This window comes from Schistocerca americana, chromosome 5, assembly GCF_021461395.2.
Source record: "Schistocerca americana isolate TAMUIC-IGC-003095 chromosome 5, iqSchAmer2.1, whole genome shotgun sequence".
In the NCBI taxonomy this organism is placed as follows: domain Eukaryota; kingdom Metazoa; phylum Arthropoda; class Insecta; order Orthoptera; family Acrididae; genus Schistocerca; species Schistocerca americana.
The window spans coordinates 571034667-571043334 of NC_060123.1; the positions used below are offsets into that span (position 1 = coordinate 571034667).

Here is an 8668-nt window from a genome sequence, read left to right on the forward strand (position 1 = left end):
TAGTGAGATAGGCCTCTACATCCTTACATTTGTCCTCTAGCCATCCCTGCTTAGCCATTTTGCACTTCCTGTCGATCTCATTTTTGAGACGTTTGTATTCCTTTTTGCCTGCTTCATTTACTGCATTTTTATATTTTCTCCTTTCATCAATTAAATTCAATATTTCTTCTGTTACCCAAGGATTTCTACTAGCCCTCGTCTTTTTACCTACTTGATCCTCTGCTGCCTTCACTACTTCATCCCTCAAAGCATACTCGGAGTATGACGGGTAAATTTGTAAATTTACTTTACTGCTTAATCTAAATTAAACCAACTTACGATAAGGATAACACACACACACACCCATGGCCGAGGGAGGACTCGAAACTCCGACGGGGGGAGCCGTGCGAACCGTGACAAGGCGCCCTAGACCGTGCGGCAAGTATGACGGGCTACGAGTGTTTTGTATCACATATATTTCGAAATAAGAGGAGAGTTGATATCATTATCAAGCATTTTTATTGAACAGAAGTGGAACCAAGTAAAGAGGATTTTCTTCCTTTATTTGACACGCACTGGTATCCTTTAAGTCGGCTGCCTGCGTCTACAATTGAAATGTAAGATAGACAAAATTTCTGCATCTACAATTGAAATGTAGGATAGACAAAATTTCTAGTTGCTTTGATGAATGGTGTCTAGCTCGGTCGAATTAAAGGAAGACAGTGAAGCAAGTCAGAGGTAGCCTTCTAGATTTGTTACCGGTAGTTTCGAGCAACACGCAAGTATTACGGAGATGCTTCGGTCACTCAGATGGGAATCCCAGGAGCAAAGCGACGTTCTGTTCGAGGAGCACTATTGACAAAATTTAGACAACCGGCATTTGAGGCCGACTAGAGATCGATTCTATGGCCGCCAACGTACATTTCGCGTAAGGACCGTGAAAATGAGATTAGGGAGATTAGGGCTCGTCGGGAGGCATACAGACAATCGTTTTTCGTTCGTTCTGTTTTCGAGTGGAACAGAAAAGGAAATGACCTGTAGTGGTACAAGGTACACTCCGCCATTCACCATACAGTCGCTAGCGGAGTACATATACTGAAGCCCCAAAGAAGCTGGTATAGCCTCGTGTATTCAAATACAGATATATGTAAATAGCCACAATACGGCGCTGCGGTCGGCAACGCCTATATAAGGTGTAAGTAGGCTGTTTAGGTTTTTATGTTGGTAACGCCACGTAGCGCTCTGTATGAAAATCCCTGACTGTGCTGTGTGCAGTCTATGGCTGATTTGCATTGTTGGAATATTTGCTATTGTAGTGTTGGGCAGCTGGATGTGAACAGCGCGTAGCGTTGCGCGGTTGGAAGTGAGCCGCCAGCAGTGGTGGATGTGGGGAGAGAGATGACAGAATTTTGAGAGCGGACGATCTGGACGTTTGTCCGCCAGATAAAGGAAATTTGTAAGACTGTAGGTCATGAACTGACTTTTGAACATTGTTAAGGTAAATACATTGTTTGTTCTCTATCAAAATCTTTCATTTGCTGACTATGCCTATCAGTAGTCAGAATCTTTTATTTAGCTGGCAGTATTGGCGCTCGCTGCATTGCAGTAGTTCGAGTAACGATGATTTTTGTGAGGTAAGTGATTCACGAAACGTATATGTTATTGTTTGTAAGGGCGATTCTTTTATAGGGATTACTGAAAGTCAGATTGCGTTGGGCTAAAAATGTTGTGTGTCAGATTAGTGATGATCAGAATAAATAAAGAGAGAAATGTCTGAGTACGTTCCGTTTTGCTCAGCTATTTGAAAATCAAATTACGTAGAGGTTTTCCAGCACTGTCATTTATAAAGATTTTTCTAAGGGGACGTTACAAAGACAAGTATCTGGCGCAGTTGTTATATCGGTTACTGCTGCTGCAATGGTAGGTTATCAAGATTTAAGTGAGTTTGAACGTAGTGGTATAGTCGGCGCACGACCGATGAGACACAGCATCTCCGAGGTACCGATGAAAAGGGGATTTTGCCTTACGACCATTTCGCGAGTGTACCGTGAATATCAGGAATCCGGTAAAACATCAGATATCTGATATCGCTGCAGCCGGAAAAGGTCCTGCAAGAACGGGACCAACGACAGCTACAGAGAATCCTTCAACCTGACAGAAGTGCAACCCTTCCCCAAATTGCTGCAGATTTCAGTGCTGGGCCATGAACAAGTGTCAGCGAGCGAACCATTCAACGAAACATGATCGATGTGGGCTTTCGGAGCCGAAGGCCCACTCGTGTACCCTTGATGACTGCACGATACAAAGTTTTACGCCTCGCCTGGGCTCGTCAACACCGACATTGCACTTTTGATGACTGGAAACATGTTACCTGGTCGGAAGAGTCTCGTTCCAAATTGTATCGAGCGGATGGGCGTGTACGGGTATGGAGACAACCTCATGAATCCGTGCACCCTGCATGTCAGCAGAGGAGTGTTCAAGCTGGTGGAGGCTCCGTAATGGGGTGGGGCGTGCATAGTTGGAGTGATATGGCACCCCAGATACGTCTAGATACGACTCTGACAGGTGAGACGTACGTAAGCATCCTGTCTTATCACCTGCATTCTTTGCCGGCCGGTGTGGCCGTGCGGTTCTAGGCGCTTCAGTCTGGAGCCGCGTGACCGCTACGGTCGCAGGTTCGAATCCTGCCTCGGGCATGGATGTCTGTAATGTCCTTAGGTTAGTTAGGTTTAAGTAGTTCTAAGTTCTAGGGGACTGATGACGACAGCTGTTAAGTCCCATAGTGCTCAGAGCCATTTTAACCAACCTGCATTCTTTCATGCCCATTGTGCATTCCGACGGACTTGGGTAATTCTAGAAGGACAATACGACTCTCCGCAAGTCCTGAATTGCTACAGAGTGGCTCCAGGAACACCCTTCTGAGTTTAAACACTCCCACCGGCCACCAAACTCCCAGACATGAGCATTATTGAGCATATCTTGGATGTTTTTCAACGTGATGTTCTGATCTGTACCCTCTCGTACTCTTACGGATTTATGGACAACCCTCCAGGATTCATGGTGTCAGTTCCGTTCAGCACTACTTCAGACATTAGTCGAGTCCATGCCACGTCGTGTTGCGGCACTTCGGCGTGCTCGCGCGGGTTCTACACGATATTAAACAGGTGTACCAGTTTCTTTGACACTTCAGTGAATGTAGATGTAGATGATGTACCTTCCGAGAAGTATAGACCGATAATTTATGACGGAGGCATGAGCGTAGAACAAAATCGTCGATTTCCATTATTCTGGGAAATTCGTAAGGTGTATGTAATCTGGGATGCTAACGAGAGCTGTCTGTTCGACAGCCGTAACAAGCGCATAGACACTGGTATCTACATACGCTTGGAAACAGCGCACCTGCCAGCAAACTAGAGGTTGTCGCTACCCACATCTGTCTGTCAGATACAGCTGATTATTGCCACTGCCCCGCGCTCTCGTTACGAAGTAAATATCGCGAACTGGAACAAATGGAGCCGGCCGGTGCGTCTCTCAGCGGCGCCAGGAGCTACGCAGGGCGCTCCGGGCAGGCGGTCTGCCAATTACTGTCCAGCTACTGGGCTGCGTACTGCCAGTTACTGGTCCAGCCTTAGTATTAAACAGAGCGAGTAGTTAACCAGCAGTGGAGCGAGTATATACAGGTTTTCAGACTATTCGACCGCTCAGCGCGGGACACTGCTACTGAACGACAACGCCGAGAAGTGACTAGAGTCAAGTCAGGGCGAGGAAGAGTTTCATCGTGGTTCTTTGAGGCAGCAAACAGTGGGTAAACAGCTGTGTAAAAAAAAAGCACTCCGTCTTCAGGCCACGAGTGGCCTACCGGGACCATCCGAAAGCCGTGTCATCCCCAGTGGAGGATGCGGACAGGAGGGGCGTGGGGTCAGCACACCGCGCTCCCGGTCGTTAAGATGGTATTCTTGACCGAAGCCGCTACTGTTCGGTCGAGTAGTTCCTCAATTGGCATCACGAGGCTGAGTGCACCCCGAAAAACGGCAACAACGCATGGCGGCCTGGATGGTCACCCATCCAAGTGACGACCACGCCCGACAGCGCTTAACTTCGGTGATCTCACGGGAACCGGTGTATCCACTGCGGCAAGGCCGTTGCCAAACAGCTGTGTAAGGAGGATCAAAAATGTTCAAATGTCTCTAAGCACTATGGGACTTAGCGTCTGAGGTCATCAGTCCCCTAGTCTTAGAACACTGGACTCGCTATCGGGAGGACGACGGTTCAATCCTACGTCCGGCCATTCTGATTTAGGTTTTCCGTGATTTCCCTACAACACTTCAGGCAAATGCCGGGATGGTTCCTTTGAAAGGGCACGGCCGATTTCCTTCCCCATCCTTCCATAATCCGAGCTCGTGCTCCGTCTCTAATGACCTCGTTATCGACGGGACGTTAAACACTAATTTCCTCCTCCTCCTCCTCCTCCTCCTCCTAGACTTAGAACTACTTAAACCTAACCAACCTAAGCACATTACACACATTCATGCCCGAGATAGGATTCGAACCTGCGACCTTTGCAGCAGCACGGTTCCAGACTGAAGCGCCTAGAACCGCTCGGCTACAGCAGCCGGCCGTGCAAGGAGGCCTAACGAGAACAAGCTTATAACCAAAGCGAGTGGTAACGTTGTTAAACTCCTCTTTCAGACACTCGTGGGGGGGTTTGAAGTCAAAAAGTTGATATGCATTCCTTCCCACCTATTTGGCTGAGGTCAAGATCATTGAACACCACTGACAGTGTTGTTTCGACTGCAACCCAAAATTCCATAACACCCTCCCTCCCCCTGTGTGCAAATGCCTGAAAACTCTATTCCGATTTCCTCATGCTCTTACCCTCCTCGACACGAAACCTCAACCAACCCGAATTAAACTGTGAAATTACTCTGTCCTCTTATTCTCATTTTCCGCACTCAGTCACCATCTCCCAGTCCCTGGAACACTTACGAATATTTTAAACGAAAAAGCAATTGTCTTGTGGTGTTACTGTTCTTCTTATTTCCGCGCTTGCTAAGAAAATTGGATGAGAAATTCCGCCTTATGCAAGACACTTTTCTAGTTTTGTTTTACCCTGACATGTTTCAGCTCTTTTTGTGCTGCTTTCGGTGGGTTGCTTTGGTTCCTTTCTTAGACGAAGCTATTGAATGTTCATGTTGGTAGCTAAAAAATGGCTCTGAGCACAATGGGAATCTGAGGTCATCAGTCCCCTAGACTTTGAACTACTTAAACCTAACTAACCTAAGGACATCACACACATCCATGCTCGAGGCAGGATTCGAACCTGCGACCCTAGCAGCAGCGCGGTTCCAGACTGAAGCGCCTAGATCCGCTCGGCCACAGCTGTTGGCTGTTGGTAGCTGTGAGCCTGCTACAGAATCTACAACTTGTCATGGCTTTGATATTGTAGTGTTCGTCTACTTTGTTTGTGGCATGGTAACACGCTGATGTTACTACTTTTGTCGTTTCACAGACATTTTCTGCGATTTTTCGAGGTTGCACGGTGTTTTCGCCGCCATTAGGTGTTGTTGTAACACCACAACATCAAAGCCATGACAAGTTGTAGACTGTGTAGCAGGCTCACAGTTACCATTATAAACATTCAGTAGCTTCGCGTAAGAAGGGAAACAAAGTAGCCCTCTAAAGATAGCCCAAAAAGAGCTGGAACACGTCTGGATAAAACAAAATTCGAAAAGTGTCTTCCATAGGGCGGAGTATATATAGGATTGGACGAGGAATTCCGCCTTATGGAAGACAGCTTAAGCATGCTTAAGTGAGAAAAGCTGCGGAAAGTTTTGAAATTATGCTTAACGTTTGTTGGAAGTTGATAAGTGCTCTCATGATGAAACCCTGGATGAATGTAGTCTGGGTAATTTCCGCTCCACTTTAAGCAAAAAGCTAATTTTGCACCTATCTGAATGGTTATGAGGTCACATCTCCTGCACTATTGAGTCGTACGATGGTATAACTTTGCAGGGAAGTTCAATGACATATGTAGATACTGTCTGGAAAGTATGTTTCGAGTAGTGTTAATAGTAAACAAGTAATAAATTCAGAAGTCGTGCGTGAAGTTTTAACACGCGCCGTTATAAGCGGAAACTAGTTTTTCGGGCATATAAATGTCTATGACGTCATATCTCCTGAACTATGAGTCGTGCAATTATATCATTTCGCACGTGCATTTAGTGGTTTACATGGATAGTGTCTGCAAACTGTGTTGCGAGCAGAGTCGGTAGTAAAGAAGTCATAATTTAAAACGTCAAGACTGGTGCCGAAGTTTGACAGCACGAACAGCGAGAATTTAGTAAGCGATAAACTTATTTCTCTTCATCATTTTGTGTGGGTATCAGGGTTTGAAATTATGTGCATAGCTTCTTGGAATTGGCTAAGTGTTCTGATTCTCAAGTACGGATTGAATTAATTCCGGATATTTGCACGTCGTCGGTTTTCGTTGTCTCGAGACAAACATGCAATTCCCGAGGTAATACTTATTGGTTTAAATTTTTTGCACAGGATTGTACCTCTTCATGAGTAGATCATGAAACAATTTTAAATTTTTAAATTCGTTCAATAATTACCCGAAATATTGAAAATCAAACTTTTGTTGACCCTGGAAATCGTTGATAGAACACCTGCAATCGGTAATGGTTTCTGGGACAGCGTTAAGTAATGTATAGGCTGATCAGAAACAGTCTGAAAAACTTTTAAGGGTTGTGCAGGGTAGGTTGTACAGAGAAATGACTGTTAAGGGCAAAATTCGTTACCCGCCGTTTCCGAGTTAATTAGCATTGAATTAAGCCAATCAGGACGTTGCACGGATGACCAAGTTTTGTATCACTCTATTGTTCAGTTTTAGGAAGACAAACGAATAACTCATTAGGGGACACCGTCTCTGGCAGGCCACCTGAATTTGCGCACGCAAGGGTCTGACTGGCTAACTACAATGCTAATTAGCTCGGAAACGGTGCAACGTATCGAATGTTTTTTCTTACAACTATTTCTCAGCACAGCCTACTCTACAACATCCTTACAAGCTTTTCAGACTGTTTCTGACCACCCTGTATACTGAAGTAGAATATTCTTCAACCAAACAGAAAATTGTGCTTGAAGTCTTGCACTGTAAATAAAAAAAACGGGTTTTGAACATGACTGCTAGCACTTTCTCAAGGATGATCACCTAAAACTCTTCTGGAATATGTCTGTATCGACCGCATGCATTTCCGGATTGTTGTACATACTGCCCAAAGACATATAGCACTTCAGTGCACAGATACAAGCTTGAGTATCTCTCGCCAGCAATCACATGGAAAACTCCTATTCGTGCTACTGAGTCAACTGATTTTGTAGTTAGCCGATAGCAGGCGACACTCTACACAAAAACAGAACGAATGCCAGACACGCCAACATGGACTCCTTTCTGATCACCAGGTAGAACCTAGCTTCTGCTACGAGGGGTCAGTCATAAAGTTTTATTTATTACTTAGAGAAACCAAAACGAGCAATTAATTTCCTGTTGTTGGCACGAAAATTACTGCATTCCTAGTACACACTGTACCGAAGCACACCAATAGTGGAACCAATACAAAATGGCGCCGCCCACTGATACAATCTGAGTATCGCGCGAGAATTCCTTTTGTGCATTTGTAGGGGAACAGTGCTGTAACAAGCCATGATGAGTTGGTGGAAGAGTACGGTAGCAATGCACCATTATGTGACACAGCTGTATATGTCCCAGAGACTTGCAATGTGATGAAATAACCATGAATAATGAAGATGAAGCATACGAGGTCGAATGGGCAGTGAGGTCCCTGGATCTTGAAGATCGTATTATCACAATCAAGATGATAGTGGAAGAAGTGAAGTTTAGCCTTGGATCAATTTTCAGCATCTCGCACGAAACTATGGACATGAAAAAGGTCGCTGGGTCTTTGACTGCTCTCACCCATCCAAACAGCCCAACGAATGTGGGCATCAGTGAAAAATGTGTCCAGATGACTTGTTTAACTATCTAATCACCGTGGACGAATGTCGGGTGTTTCAGTATTTCTCCGAGACAGAGGAGCAAAGCAAAGAGTGGAAACATGTGGATTCACCACCGCCGAAAAAGGCAGAGAGCCATTCATCACTGGGGAATGTGATGCTGAATGTCTTTTGGGACCGTCATGGTGTGGTATTTTTGCTCCACAGCAACGGCCCATGTTACTCTGCACAGGATACAGCCACACATACCTCTCATTTGCTTTCAAATGTTTGCTAACCCTTTTTTATTCTGTCATAGTACCCAATTACATCTTATTCCGGTTTCATACCGCAATTACAAGGCGTTTCCGGAACTTTCAACGTTAAAGTGGTTCAAATGGCTCTAAGCACTATGGACTTAACATCTGGAGGTCATCAGTCCCCTAGACTTAGAATTACTTAAACCTAACAAACCTAAGGAGATCACACACATCCATGCCCGAGGCATGATTCGAACCTGCGACCGTAGCGGTCGCGCGGTTCCAGACTGACGCTCCTAGAACCGCTCGGCCACTCCGGCCGGCTGATGACATGTTGCCAGGCAGTATTCTGTGGACTGATACGGCACATTTTACATTACAGCGTGCAGTGAATCCACAGAACTGCCGAAATGTGTTTCCTGCCTTGGAAGAGC

The 8668-nt window shown here is 45.5% G+C and overlaps 1 pseudogene; it reads right to left on the reverse strand.

The window, feature by feature from the left end:
- Window positions 1–4008: 4008 nt before the first annotated feature.
- On the reverse strand, window positions 4009–4126 carry LOC124617461 (annotated as a pseudogene).
- Window positions 4127–8668: the final 4542 nt, after the last annotated feature.